Raw genomic sequence first — 14,975 nt, 5'->3', positions numbered from 1 at the left:
CAGATGTAAAGTAGGGAAAAAAAGAAAAGAGCAGAAACAGATTGAAATTTTGATGATTCTGCAAAGGATGTGAGGGAGAGTCAATCACCTGAACCATTCTTTTTAGGTGACATATCTGAGGAATTGTCCCAGATTGAGGTGTCCATAGAAAATGTTTTGGAACAAATTGATAAATTAAACAGTAATAAATCAACAGGACCAGATGATTTTCATTTGAAAGAACTTAAATATGAAATTGCAGAATTATTAACTGTGATATGTAACCTATCACTTATCACTTCTCTGCAAATAGAGTGGCATGTAACCCAACACTTATTTGTTTTGGAATAAGAAATAATTTTTAATTTCAGTCTCAGAGCTTAGGGAGATAGAAAAAAAGGGTGTCTTGGTATGTAGAAGTGATTTAATCAATGAAGTTATATTTCTTATAACAGAGTTGGTACAGATGGGAATACATGCAGTATTCACTTGGATCCCAGTGCATATTGGGATAATGGGGAATGAAATGGCAGACAAAGCACCTAAAAACATTGTAAGAAATGGAAGGATTGACATAGAAATACTCTTGAATAAACAGGAATTCAAAAGCCAAGTACAGAAAAAACTAAGAGGATTGGAAAAAAATATTGGATTAAAGAAAAGAAAGGAAGAAGATTTTTTCAATTGTGCCCTAGAGTTGAGGATGATGACCTACATCAGGGCTTGGATAGGACTAATGAAGTGCTTTTGTTTAGAATGTGAACTGGCTTAAACAAAAATCTTTCTTAAATAAATAGGCACAAAGATGGACTATGTGCATTCTGCAAGGTGGAAGAAACAACTAGTCACTTTTTAAGTAGGGGTTTTGATAAAGAAAGGGAAAAGCTTCCTGAGGAATTCAAATGTGTTAGAGTAACAAAAATTACATTATGCTATTTAGCAGAAATACTGGGGGAATGGGGTATTATTAAAAAGGCATTGTTACAGTACCAGAAAGACACAGGGCGGAGTATAAACAACTCAGTACTGAGGAATTATAGCTGGTGGCAGCTGTAGACTATTCAGTCAAGTCTGCTTCACCTTAAAAAGGAGAAAAAGGAAAGACAAGAAAGGAGTTGTCCTGCTTCCAGGTTTCTCCTGCTTCCCTTGTGCTACCTGCTTCTACTGTCTAATTCTGATCGCCAGGTAACCTGATCTTGCTTACCTCCTGACGCCTGACTCTTGGTTTGCCCTCTGGCATACCCCACGCTCTGATCTCCTACTGTCTGACCTGGCCCGACTCCTGCTCCAACTACTTGGTCAGACTATCCCTGTCCTGCTTGTAACAGGCTCTAGGCAGTTTTAGAAAATTAAATGACATTATATAAAAATACATTCCAAAATATATGTGGAATGATGAAGTGCCTAGGGGATAGCAGAATATGATTTTCCCACCATAACAGTTGCAATAATTATCTGACACAGTAGCCCTCAATCCATTCACTCTCCAAATATCTGAGAAAAGGGGAGCTTTGCAACATACTCACATTAACAGATACAATGAATGCCTGAAGAAAACATTATTAAAGGGGATGTTCTAGAACGTTTGATAAAATGTATGGTCTATTTGTAGGTACATCTTAAGCAGCAATTGTGTGTTGTCCTAGGTGCTTGTAACAGTAATTCATTATAGATGTTGGTGTAACAAAGATTTAATAATTCTTACAAAACACATGCCCCAACTGTGTTAAGATTAAATTTTGTCCTAATTATGGTTGCTCTGTGTAATGTCCTTTTCAGTTGAGTATGGTAATATTACTAGTGAATACTATCTCTAGAAGGATCACAAGAGAGCAGCAGACATGAGGGATCAATGAAGGAGGAGATGAAGCTGGGAGGTGGTCAATCTGGGATTAGGTGGATGCCTCACAAAGGTAATAATAGCCAACAATGGGGATTCAGTTAAAATCTCCTAATACTATCTCATCCTCCTCTTCAAACAGAAAATCTGTATCCACAGTGGTACAAAATTAGAATTTCACTTGGCCTGTCAGATTCTGTAATTTCATCTGCAATTTGACAGTTGAGTCTGTAGCTAGTCTTCAAAATTTACCACATTAAGAGAAATGGAAAACAAAAGTTAACTTCACTAAGTGCTTTTGTTTTGGACTTCTCAGCTGGGGATGAAAGTTGGGCAAAAGCATTATTACAATCTCTCAAATCATATGAAACTTGTTTTTTGGTTTTGTCACAAACTCAAAAGGTTTGCTGAAGTTCATAAGCATTTTGCGTGAACCTGGGCTGTTTTATGGTTAACAATAGAAACCATGCAAAATGTTTGGATTTGCACACAATCATGTGAAACTTGGTGGTTTCAGCTGGAGTTTATCGTTGAATTTGAATATCCTTTCACACCCACTCACTTGGGGCAAAACAGAAGTTTTGTGTGAATCCTTGTGATTCAAAGCCAAGATAAATACAGGGTCAATGATCTTCTGAACTCCTGGAAACCAAAACCACCGAGTTATTTGTTATCCACAATTCATACAGGACAATAGCACAATGCTTCCATTAGCCAGGCTCTCTTCACTACCAGGCATTCTAGAAATTTTTATTTTGGGGCATAGGGTCTAGAAATACCAATGAAACCTGCCTGAAAGTGTTAATTCTACAATACCATATGCTCTTCTGTAAGGGCAAAGGTTCATTTGCCCTGCTGAAGTTGGTGATGACGACTCATGTCAGGCTGATCTGTTTGGTCATTTTGCAATGTTTCTCTGGGAATGGTCCATTTATAGGAATGCAAAAAGATTAGCAATACAAACAATGAATGTGCAATTTTTTTATTACTATGTTTATTTTGTGCTCGAATAATGCAAAAAACCTCAACGTTGGTTGATCAAAACTTCATTTTGGTAAATGTTTAGAACTCACAGTACAGCATAATCCCACTATTAAAATCTTAAAGACAAAGCTAAAACATGGCTAAGATATTTGACATTGGCTCAGGCCACTATTCAGGAAAGCTCTTCAGCACGTGCTTAACTTCAAGTTAACTTTAAGCAAGTGCTGTGATTTGCTAAATAGAGGCCTTCAATTCATGTACAGTGACTATTTTTCATGAGGATTGCTTTTGCCTTTGAACACTCTCAGTTCCCTCTGACCACCCACGAGACCAGAATAATTAATTGTCATGACCTAGCAGGAAAGTAATGAAACATCTTTAACATGTCTACATTAATCCTTTCAGAATAAAAAACAGACACAAGGGGCCTGATCCCAATCCCACTGATGTATTGACTTCAGCAAACTTTGGATCAGGTCCCAAGAAAAACATTGTAATCTAATGGCTAAGATACAATATCAGATTCTTCAATTTACTTTGTTTCTGTTTCACTTTTCATTTTATTGCATTTTATCCATTTTTGAGTGTGTCTGCTACGGAGAACACACTATCCCTTTGTTATTATTTCCATCATAGCAACTAGTATTTATACATTGAACACTGAGCATTGTTTTCTATTTTTCTTTGCTTTCATGAATTCATGGAACAGTAGGCCATCTTAAATGAAATAAGAATACCAGTATTGCCTTGCATCATTTATACTCTGAAGGTAGTAAATAGGATCATGATGTTGTTCATAGCAAACGTTACTGTTCATTTGTTAACTGAAAAGCAGACTCTGGACCAAATTCTACTCTCAGCTGCACTGGTTTTCATTCTCAGTAACTTTATTGACTTTAGAATGATTTACACTGAGGTATCCTAGAGGAATCTTCTGATTTAGGAGAGGGTAAATGTTGTCTTCTGGAAGAACAAGCCAAGCTCTCTCTTCACAAGGACCTTTGTAACAGCAAGCCACCTTCATGTGTTTATTGGTTTTGATCTCCTTTGTATTTAGAGATCTGCCAGTGAAAAGCACTATTTAAGAGTTAGCTATTATTATTTACAGTTTTGTTATAAGATTTTAATGAAAAAAATGAAGTATGAAAAGCATTAAAATGTCATCAATGGTATTATCTGGACAATTTTTTCACTCAGATTGGCAATGTGGGTTTCTTGCCCATAGTATTGACTTTATTGCACAATAATATTATTTATATTTCCAATTATTTCATAGAGAATTTAGATAAACTGTACAATGCATATAGCATGTTTTGTATCCAGTATCGTCAGCAATGGACTACCATGTTAACATAACACAGATTTACCCTCTTTTGTTAAATCCTTTTGGTTTCTTCATAGATCTTCTCTTATCCTCCCTTTAAATCAGTATGTTATCCAGGAATTAATCTAAACTCAGATTTTTAACTGAAGTAGCACTCATGAAGAACAGTGTTTCATACCCCACAATCTCAATAGCATAGCAGGGTTTGCATCAGTTTAACTAACTTGATTTAGTTAAACTAATAATGTTTTTCTTGTATTGACAAGATCTTATTACCCACTGTCCCGAATTGAATCTTTTTGAACTTTAAAAAAACCCAAAAATCTTTTTTTTTTTAAGTGGGAGAGGTTAAGAAGTCATCTTGACATGTCTGCATTTCCTCTACACAGGAAGACCCAGAAGCACTGAGTACTAGAAGAGAGACTACTGGTATTTCCATCTATCCAGAAGCAGAAAACACTAAATCTCATGGGAAAGCTTTGAGCCTGCAGGATTTCCAGAGCAATCTCTGGAGCAAAGAAATTCAGGTAGAGTGTTTATTAAATATGTTTTAAGGTGGAAGTTACTGAGGTGAGATAATTATTACCTAACTTCCCTACTTATGTGGTATAAAACGTGATGAAAAAAAGCAATAACTAATTTTCTTTTTTAAATCTGGATGCTTAATGACCCAAAACAAAATTTGAAACCCTTTGAAAAAGACCCCTGGCTAATAATTATGTAACCAGAGACTGGAATTATAAAGGGATGTTCTCTGTGGGTTTGATCCTATGACAGCCTTTCCACTAGTTTCAATGGGCTTTGGATCAGGTTCTATTAAGGCATTTTTGAAGATAACAATCACTGTGGCATTTAGTTGCCAGTTGCGGTAATATTTATTTGGTGATATCTAGTCAGAGCAGTAACAATGTCTTCAGTCTTCAATCTGTATTTGGTTCTGAGTTTTTAAATATGTTGGTGTTGTCTGGAAACATAGTAATATTGACAAAACTATAAAGAATTTTAGCCCCCACTCTAACTCACATTGAAGTCAATGGCAATAGTTCCACTGATTTCAATGGGAGTTAGATCAGACCTTACGAGAGCTTACACATTTTTCTCATCTCATTTTTCTCATCTAGTGACAATATCTAGGATAAAGCCCCACTCAGAAAAATGAGAAAAAATTAAATCAGAGTAAAAATAAATATTTTTCTCCTAATTCTTTGCACCATTCCCATTGCTAACATAATCAATCTTCTAATAAAGGATCAGCTGATGTGTAAACCTGGGTGAAAATGATCAGATTAATAATTTATTCACTGAAAAATACAGTTTGGGATCAACTGAAGCTATTCCTGAATTCAGGTCAAATTTGGCAAATAGTTTTGGCTGAAAAAAATCTGATTTTCCCCCAAAAAATCTAAATGTTTCATTTTGACATTCTCTAAATGAAATGCTTCAACTTTTCATTTTGAAATGGTTTCATTTTTGCATTTTGATAGATTTATTTTAAAGAACAAAAAAAGTAAAAAAAAATAGCCAAAACCAAACAATAATGAAAAAATATTTTGGATGGAACAAAATGTTTCATTTGACCCAAAATAATTTTTTTTTTTTGGGTGATTCTTTCAGTGTAGCCACCAAACCAAAAACCCATTAATTCACCAGCTCTACAGATAACAGCTCTGCACATACCAGTAGGGGGACACAAAACAGAAGCAGGATTTAATGAACACCACAGCGAAGGGCTGAAGCAATTTCAAAAGTGCTCTTCGAGCACTCGTGCGCAGCCATGGTAAGGCACAGCATCTCATCCAAAATTCTAATTTAGAACCACCACTTCTGAAAGACCTCTGTAAAACCTGGAATCCTACTGTGTGACCCTATTCAAATCTTTTGCAAATACTTATCCCCCAAGCTCTAGCTTTCACCATCAGAACCAGCTCAAGTAAAAAAACATACTTTAAAAAAATCATACTAAAATTGTATACATGTTATTAAAGTCCCGCTCCTAAAAAAACATTTAGACTATTTGTGCCATAACCTGTGCATAACGTTTCTTAGAAATATAATATAATTGCTTTAAATTTCAAAGAATTATTCAAGTCTCATAGCAACCAAATGATAATTTGTGAAAATTTTCTTTGGAAAGGAAGGAAGGAACAGTATAACTATTTTTTCTCCTTTTCCAAAATTCACATGTTAAGCTATTGCCAGAGTAGTTATCTGTTATTAGTCACAAAAATTCTCACTACTTTGAGGAGCTTATTTCACTTCACAGATATCAGAAACATCACTTTCCCTTTGAGATCGATACAGAGTTCACCTGTTTTGTTTATACTGTTTTACTGTAATTATATTACTAGACTGCTTGAAGCTATTAATTTATAGACTCAGTTAAAATAAATATTCACTATCTAGATGAATTTCATAGTTAGGGGTAAAAAATACCATACTGACATCTGAGGAGAATCAGTGAGCTGATGAATTTTCCTGTTTTTCTTTTCAGGTGCTCTGGCTGTCAATACAAGAACTGTAAATACTGTATGAGACACCCCCACTACCAATATCAAAACCCTTTCAAGTCATACTATATCTATCCAGAGAGTTCACAAAATGTACCAGATCATATATCACCCGGAAACAGAGTGCTCCACTCATCGTATCCCAGCATGCACATAGTTCAATGGAGACTCAGGCAGGTGGGGGAGGGCACTGCGGCTGGTCAGTCAGCTGAGAGATGAGTTTCTCAAAGGGAAAAGAGAAAGTGACAGATGGGCAGTGCGAGGACATCAGGTGAGGCAGCCAACCCAGACACCTTTTTACTGAATTAATTGAGAAAAATAACCCCAGCTCCACCTGTCATATCAAAACACCTGCACTCACTTTGGTATTCTGAACTACCCAACTGACTGGCAGAAAGTGGGAGTTGCACTAAGCAATAAAATACCCTAGTGCTTCTGGCCCAGAATTTTTCAACTAAATATTTTTTAATTAGAAAACACTTTATTGAAACCAAAACTGTTTGCAGGAAATGTTTGATTCCAACAACTTTCTTTTAAATCAAAAAAGTGTGAAATGTTGAAACGGGACATTTCTACCATTTACAAAATGAAAAATTCCATTTTTTTTTCAGTTCAAAATGTCATTTTGTTTCAAAATTGAATAGATTGGAAGCTAAACAAAATGTTTCAACAAAACATTCTGATCGACTGAAACAAAAGATGTTGCCAATTGTTGGCTTGCAAACATTTTCAAGACTTACTTTTCTGAACCAAAAAAAAAAAATTGAAATCTGGAAAAAATTTCCTGGGACAGGAAAATCGATTCCCACCCAGTTGTAATCTGTACACCCAAGATTTTGGGGGTAACAAAGCCTCACAAGCCAGTTTAGCTCACTTCTATAAAATTGATCTCGCAAACATTTTTTGTTGTTTTTCCATCCATTGCATCTGAACATGCCTGCAGCAGTGCCTGCCAGCTGGTACAGAGACTAGAACAGACTTAACAAATTAGTAGAGTCCTCCACCTTGTGGCTGAACTCTGTGAACATAGTTGCAATAATGTGCAGGAAGTAAGTCTTTAATTGGGGCCTTCATTATTCATAGGCACCATCTCTACCAATGGGATCTTCCCCGGCCAACTCATTGGGAGCTACACTGATCTTGTCCCAGCTCGAAGTCACTTACTGCCTGAATATCTTGCGTTGTGGATATCACATTCATTCAACTGGTGTTGAGTGTATGAATAATTTTTGTACATGTATTTTTATATTCCCAACTGCACATTATTCTCAAGTCTGTCACTCTCTCCACTTTTACTCTTTGCTAAGAGAATATGCAGAATTCTATTTTTAAGAAGAAACACATAAAATAAAACTAAATCACTAATAGCAGTTTCAGACATTATTCTTGCTAAAACTGATGGGTACAGGTTTTTGTTATGAACCTCAAAACATGTCTGTTGAAAGATTTACAACCCTTTCAGCACCACTTTGCATGACTAGGCACTAAATGAAGATATGGCCCAACAAGTGAAGGCCAAACAAAAGGGAATTGGTAGAAAGGCTAATCTGCTAAGTTTACAGATACACAATCCTGAGTTTACTTGAGTGTCTTTTTTAACAATATTTATTTTTAAAAAAATGCATCAGCAACATTGTTTTAAAGTGATGGCTTTAACTCTCTCATTCAGCTTACAATATCAATCCAACATTCTATCCACCGGTACAGTGCAAGTCTTGTAAGATTTCTTAATGGAGTGGTATGTCTGTCCATAGTCTCTGGCATCAGTGATTAAATGTCCCAAGTAAAGCAGTTATAAACTCAGTCTCCTGTGTTTAAACAGGTGAAAAGGCCTCCCAAAGAACATTGGGGTGAGATGGCAAACAAGATCTGCTTCTTCACTTGTTTATTTAACTGGAAGATATCAAGATCTTTTTCCCGATACCGAGGAAATAATTGGGATATAATTTGGTCCTCCCTGCATGAGTCTTCCCTTGCTCATTTGCAGATTAACTGCAGGTGCAATCGTCCCAATTCCAGTTCATATAGTTGCTGCAATTGCTTTTCTTCATCTTATTGTGCCATTTGCGGTCTCTCACCTCTGGCTGCTGCAGTTTTTCCTGCCCATGCCTCTTTCTGTCTTGCTGCTGAATGTTTTCATTAAACAAAAAAATGAATGTGACAAGGATGGTGAGCCAATATCTTTTATTGGACCAACTTCTGTTGGTGACAGAGACGAGCTTACACAGAGGTCGGTCCACTAAAAGTCATTACCTCACCCAACTTGTCTCTAATATCCTGGGACCAACATGGCTACAACAACACTGCACAATATATATATGTCAGTTACAGTTAATAAATGACCAAAACATGAAATAGACTGTTGAAAAAAACAGTGTCCCCTTTAAAAGTGTTTATTATGTGTTTTGTGTGGACACACATTCAATGCCTACAATTAAAGAATGATTATCAGTTGCCACTCAGTGAAATCTCAGCTCCCAGAATTATTTTCTATTCTCAGTTTAGGTGCCTACATATTATGATGGATGCACTAGATTTAACTTGACGGAATGATAAAAGGGCATTGTGAGTATGGGACTAGAAACCAGAGATTGACGTTTTAAGCCTAGTTCTAATATTTATTTGCTATGTGGCTTTGAGTAAATAAAAAAGGGAGCAGACAGGTTGTGATCTATCTCATAGGGATGGTAAGAGAACTAATTAGATAGGACCAGAAACTGATCTACTTACTCTGTACATGTAGTATCTTACTCTGCCAGTAGTCCCGTTTCAATTGGGACTACATGGAGCAAGGTGTTAGTCTGAGTACAATTATCACAATTTGTTCCTTATTGTTTGTAAAGCATGCTATGAAGTAAGAGTAAAGCATTGTTATGATATTATTTGTTTAGTTAGTTGGCATTACCTTTTACTATACATTGGTGTGTGCTAAAACAACATTAGTGGACTTGTTAATGCAAAGACATTCAAGGTGACTGGCACTCCATTTTTGTCTCAGCCTTTTCAACACAGATGTTTTTTTTATTATTTTTAAATTGAGCTCTCATAACAAAGAAAGGGCCTATGGTGCAGTATCATCTACTGCAACATCTAGACAAAACAATTTGCTTCTGGACGAAAATAAAACATTGCCAGATAATTATTTGTGGCAAAATAAAAGCTACCCTTTCTTGCAAATCTGGACGCAGCATTGAAGTGTGCCCTGGGGAAGGGTGACTATTAAACACTTTCATCAGATGTAACTATTTCAGGAAAAAAAAAATCTGTCTATGGCTTCTGTTCTGGCAACATTTTAGAGCTGTGATGAAAAAACGAATGTAGATACTTTAAATGATTTGTCTTAATAGCTTGAGTTGTAATGAATTTTGTAAACTTTTGCAATCTCTAAAAACCCATGTTAGCCATCATAATTTAATTGGTTAGGGCTTTAGTCATCAGAATTTTTTAATTCCAGTTTTGATAACAGAGTCAGGTTTCAAGTTACACATACACAAAATACTTATATTGGATTACAGAGTCATCTGCTGCCATATTAAATATATGGAAAAGCAGCTCCAAACAGCAATGACATCAAGATCTTTCCATTCCCTCTGCTCGGGGATCTATTATTCTGAACATGTAAATGTTTAACAGAATTACATGAAGACACAGCCACTTCACAATCAATCTAGTCAACAAAGATCTGGCTAACAAACAGGCAAACTCTGCGTGGCAGGCCAAGTTGAAAGGCACTGTGGCCCTACTATTACCCGAAGATTTGAAATCAATTATATCAAGCCAATGAGTTTGCCTAAAAATACCATTTTCAATTTAAAACCTTTATTTTCAATTTATCTATTCTGGTAGTAAAGGTTTTGGCCTGCCCTAAGGGATTTTCCAGGGAAAGCCGCAGCTAGCTAACTTTTTTCCTGAAGGACACAGATACAGCCCTCCGATCAAGAATAGGCAACAAGCAATAAATTCTTCAAAAACAAAAATAATATTTATTTAGAAGTGAACAGTAACAGTAAAAGAGTAGCGATAGAAGCAATAGGGTTACAGTATACAAATGAAGTGGCACAGGAAATAAACAATACTACAATTACAGTTTCAATTAACTCTATCACATATAACAATATAATCATGAACTTAATATGCTATACCTTATAATGTAACAATTAAACATATAACGATATATTAATTAACATTCAATACTAAATCCTTAACACTAAGCATCCAATTATTAGATGGGTAGGAAGATCTCACTCAGACCACAGGCATCCAGCTTTATTTACACTTGAAACCCATACAAACTATTATGTTAAATAGAAAAAGATTTTAACTTACAGAGGCTTCTCTAATATCCCTTTGAACCGTCTAGGAAATGGTCCTTCTGCTCTGTCTATTTTTGGGATATGGTGTTTGGGGAGCATTGTCCAGTGATGGGCTGCTGTCTGTTCAGCTGCTTGCTGTTGCGTCTTCCTTCAGGAAAGTAGCTCCTCAGGCAGGAGAGACGGAAGCCTGTTGGTTGCTGGGCTGCTGCGGAGGTCTCCTGATGGCCAGGCGGCAGAAGCGGCCATTGTCAGGGGCAATCCTGGAACCCTGGGTGGGCTGCTGCAGTAGCTGTTTTTCAAGCAGCCTTTCTTTTGCCAGGTTCCCCGGGAGCTGCTGACACTGTTCCACAACCACCTTCTTTCTTCCAGATATCCTGCAGCATTCCTCTCTCTTGGGGTCCTTATTCCTACAGAGCTTTAGCCTGCTGGCTATATACTGTTGGCCACCTAGGCTCAGCCAATCATCTTTCAACTTTTCGATGACATCACACCCTAGTCATGTGTACCTACATGTGACAGAAGCCCCATTCACTTCTATGGACATCAATGTATTCCTATGGGATTTCGCTTAGTCATTCTGATGCATCATTTACCCTTATTGTATCCTGTGGGGTGCAATGCATTCCTATGTGGGTTTCTTAGCTGACTTTTGGATGAACCCTAGCTACGTCATCTGACCTTTGGATGAACCCTAGCAAAAGTCCCATGTAGTCCTTTGGCCTGCAATGTATCTCCACAAGATGTTTCTCTGAAAACATCCACTCAGTGTGCAGTATCAGTCAAAAAAACAAACAAAATGTTTGGAATCATTAAGAAAGGGATAGATAATAAGACAGAAAATATCATATCGCCACTATATAAATCTATGGTACCCCGACAGCTTGAATACGGCATGCAGATGTGGTTGCCCCATCTCAAAAAGATATATTGGATTTGGAAAAGGTTCAGAAAAGAGCAACAAAAATGATTAGAGGTATGGAACAGCTGTCGTATGAGGGGAGATTAACAAGACTGGGATTTTTCATCTTGGAAAAGAGATGACTAAGGGGGATATAATAGAGGTCTATAAAATCATGAGTGGTATAGAGAAAGTACATAAGAAAGTGTTATTTACTCCTTCTCATAACACAAGAACTAGCAGTCACCAAATGAAATTAATAGGCAGCATGTTTAAAACAAACAAAGGGAAGTATTTTTCACACAACGCAGTCAACCTGTGGAACTCCTTGCCAGAGGATGTTGTGAAGGCCAATACTATAATGGGGTTCAAAAGGTAGCTAGATAGATTCATGGAAGATAGGACTATCAAAGGCTATTAGTCAGGATGGGCAGGAATGGTGTCCCTACCCTCTGTTTGCCAGAAGCTGGGAATGGGCAACAGGGGGTGGATCATTTGATGATTACCTGTTCTGTTCATTCCCTCTGGGGCACCTGGCATTGGCTACTGTCAGAAGACAGGATACTGGGCTAGATGGACCTTTGAGCTGACCCAGTGTGGCCGTTCTTATGTAAGAGATGATCCAATACAGTCTCCTGATTACATCATTCTATAGCTGCCATTACTGGATTTTCTTAATTTAAACTATTCTTAATTTTTATTTAATTAAAGATTTATCCCTAAAACTAATTACTGTTATAAGCATGTAAAAGGGTCCTGATACTATCACCACTCATTTTGTGTTCAGTTAAGTAATTTAATAATTTTTCTGAATTTAAACCCCTTCCGTGGTTTTTCTGCAGATTTTCCCATTTAGAGTTTGGTAAAGCATTTTGGGCAACTTAGTCAATATCTCTTGTCACACTACTGAATAAGGACCTGTGTTCTAGTCCAAGCTCTGCTAATGCTCTACTGTGGACAGGTAACTTTTCTTTATATACCCTTTGTCTGTCTTATGTAGAATGTAAATTCTTTGGGTCAGGGACTGTCTTTTGTTATATGTTTGAACATGACCTAGTACAATGGGGCCCCAATCTCAGATGAGGTCGGTAGGTGCTACAAATAATAATCTGGTTCCACCAGTTACTACATGCATTTCCTTTTTCTCCCTTAGGTTTTACTGGTGATAAATCTGATTCTTCTGTGTCTCTCAACCCAGAAATATTTCACATAGGAACTATTGAGTCTATTTCCCAGCAGTGTTCTTAGCAGTTAATAATACTGTCTCCTTTCCTCTCTCCTGTTCCAGCCTCTCGATATAAGAAAATAGTCTGGCCAAAGACAAAAGGAAAAATGTCCACTCTGCTCTAAGGACATTTGGAAGCTTGCCTTCTAATGTCTTATTACCTTGCCTTCTGTAGCAGGTTAGGGCAGGAAAAGCAGCAAAATTTTCACAAGGAATCTTGAATCTTACAGAAGGGACCCCCAACCAAAATACTTAGTCAGTATGTGGAGATTTTTTTGAACCAGCCCTGCTTTGTGGAGCCTCCTTTCTTCCTACACATCCACATAAAGTTTCAGTAACCCTAAAGAAATATTTCTTTCCTAAACACCTGACCCCGAATCTAATTCTTCCTTCTAGTATTGCTGTTTCCATGTTGCGTTTTTTGAAAGCTTTCCTAATAGGGACGAATTCCCTCCTTTTGACTTGTACTTCTGGGCTCATGTCCAGGAAGGACACAACTTGATAGGATTGTACAACATATCTCTTGCTTTTCCAATTCTGGCTGAAGTTCTCTTGTTATCACTGATGTTTATAATAGTTAATATAAGGGTCATTCCTGTAACCTGCCCAGACTTCTTACTTTCAACTCTTCGTTCGTATATACTTATATCAATATAGAGAGAAAGTGCACATCACACACTCTGCCATTAGACTAGGAATGCTCAGACTGCCATCCCAAATTGTTATAAGAAAGATCATTCTATAATTTTCTAAGGAAATATTCATGAATAAATTTATCAATACTGACAGTACTTTACATGCTCTTCTTCTATATATTTCAAAGACTTTTTATGGAATTAGCAGTCCCATGGGAACATTTATTTTCATATATGATTAATGTCACTTTTTTAACACGTGCCTAGTTTTTGGTGACATAATGTAATCTCTAGGAATTCAATGCTTACTGGGGTTTAGGATATAAAATTCTGCAAATACAGCCATATTTCTGTACTGTGGTTGCTAGCCCAAAATCAGAAAGTGCAGAGATGCACAATTTATTTATTAAATTAAGCATTATGAAAACACTTTAAAACCTGGAAAATGGTGTTTGGTTTGACAGTTAGGAAGTGATTTGGGTCAAACAAAGTAGTCTGACCATCTTTATCTTAATCTGTCCAATTTTTCAAAGAAAAATCCCAAAGGTGTTTTGCATCAAAACAGTTTAGTTGTTTTTAGGAGCCTTTTTTCCCAGAAAAAAAAAAGACCAATTTAGTAAGAATTGTGCCAAACATGTCCTTTAATCAGATAAATCTCTAAATAAACAGTACAAGCCTATTTTGGGTTAAGAAAAGATCCTCTCTCTTTGATAACTGTCACTGATTTAATTTTACATTAAAACTGAACATGTTATGTTTTTACTCAACTATGTCCTTTAAAAAAATTAAAAAGGCAGCATTCTTCAGAGACAACTTGTTCATTAAGAAATAAAACATGTTCTGGACTGGAAGCAGTTATACAAAAACACTGTCTATATATATATATTTTTAAGTATATCAGATCACGAGTTGGGAAACAATGTGAGGTTTGTCTCAAAGAATTGAAAAAATACATATAAAATATCAAGATGGGAAATAATGGCAGGATTGTCTCAAAGCCAGGCATAATTATGCCATTAAACACCTGAAATATTACTGAAATTCCGCCTGGTTGTCTAACACCTGAAATCTTTATATACCATACTTTGCAATAAGCACTATTTTGTGATTATTCCATCTTCTTCTTTTTCCCTTTCATATTACTTGGCATGCATTATATCTTCTGTCTATGTATGCTTTCAGAGCCAAGGAATTCCCATGTTTTTAAAAAACGCATATTGTGCAAGATAAGTTCATATGAGGTCTGAGGAACTATTTGGTTCCAAGTGCA

This window comes from Lepidochelys kempii, chromosome 3 (assembly GCF_965140285.1).
Source record: "Lepidochelys kempii isolate rLepKem1 chromosome 3, rLepKem1.hap1, whole genome shotgun sequence".
In the NCBI taxonomy this organism is placed as follows: domain Eukaryota; kingdom Metazoa; phylum Chordata; order Testudines; family Cheloniidae; genus Lepidochelys; species Lepidochelys kempii.
The sequence above is the reverse complement of the archived record's forward strand: the minus strand, read 5'-3'. Positions refer to the sequence as shown.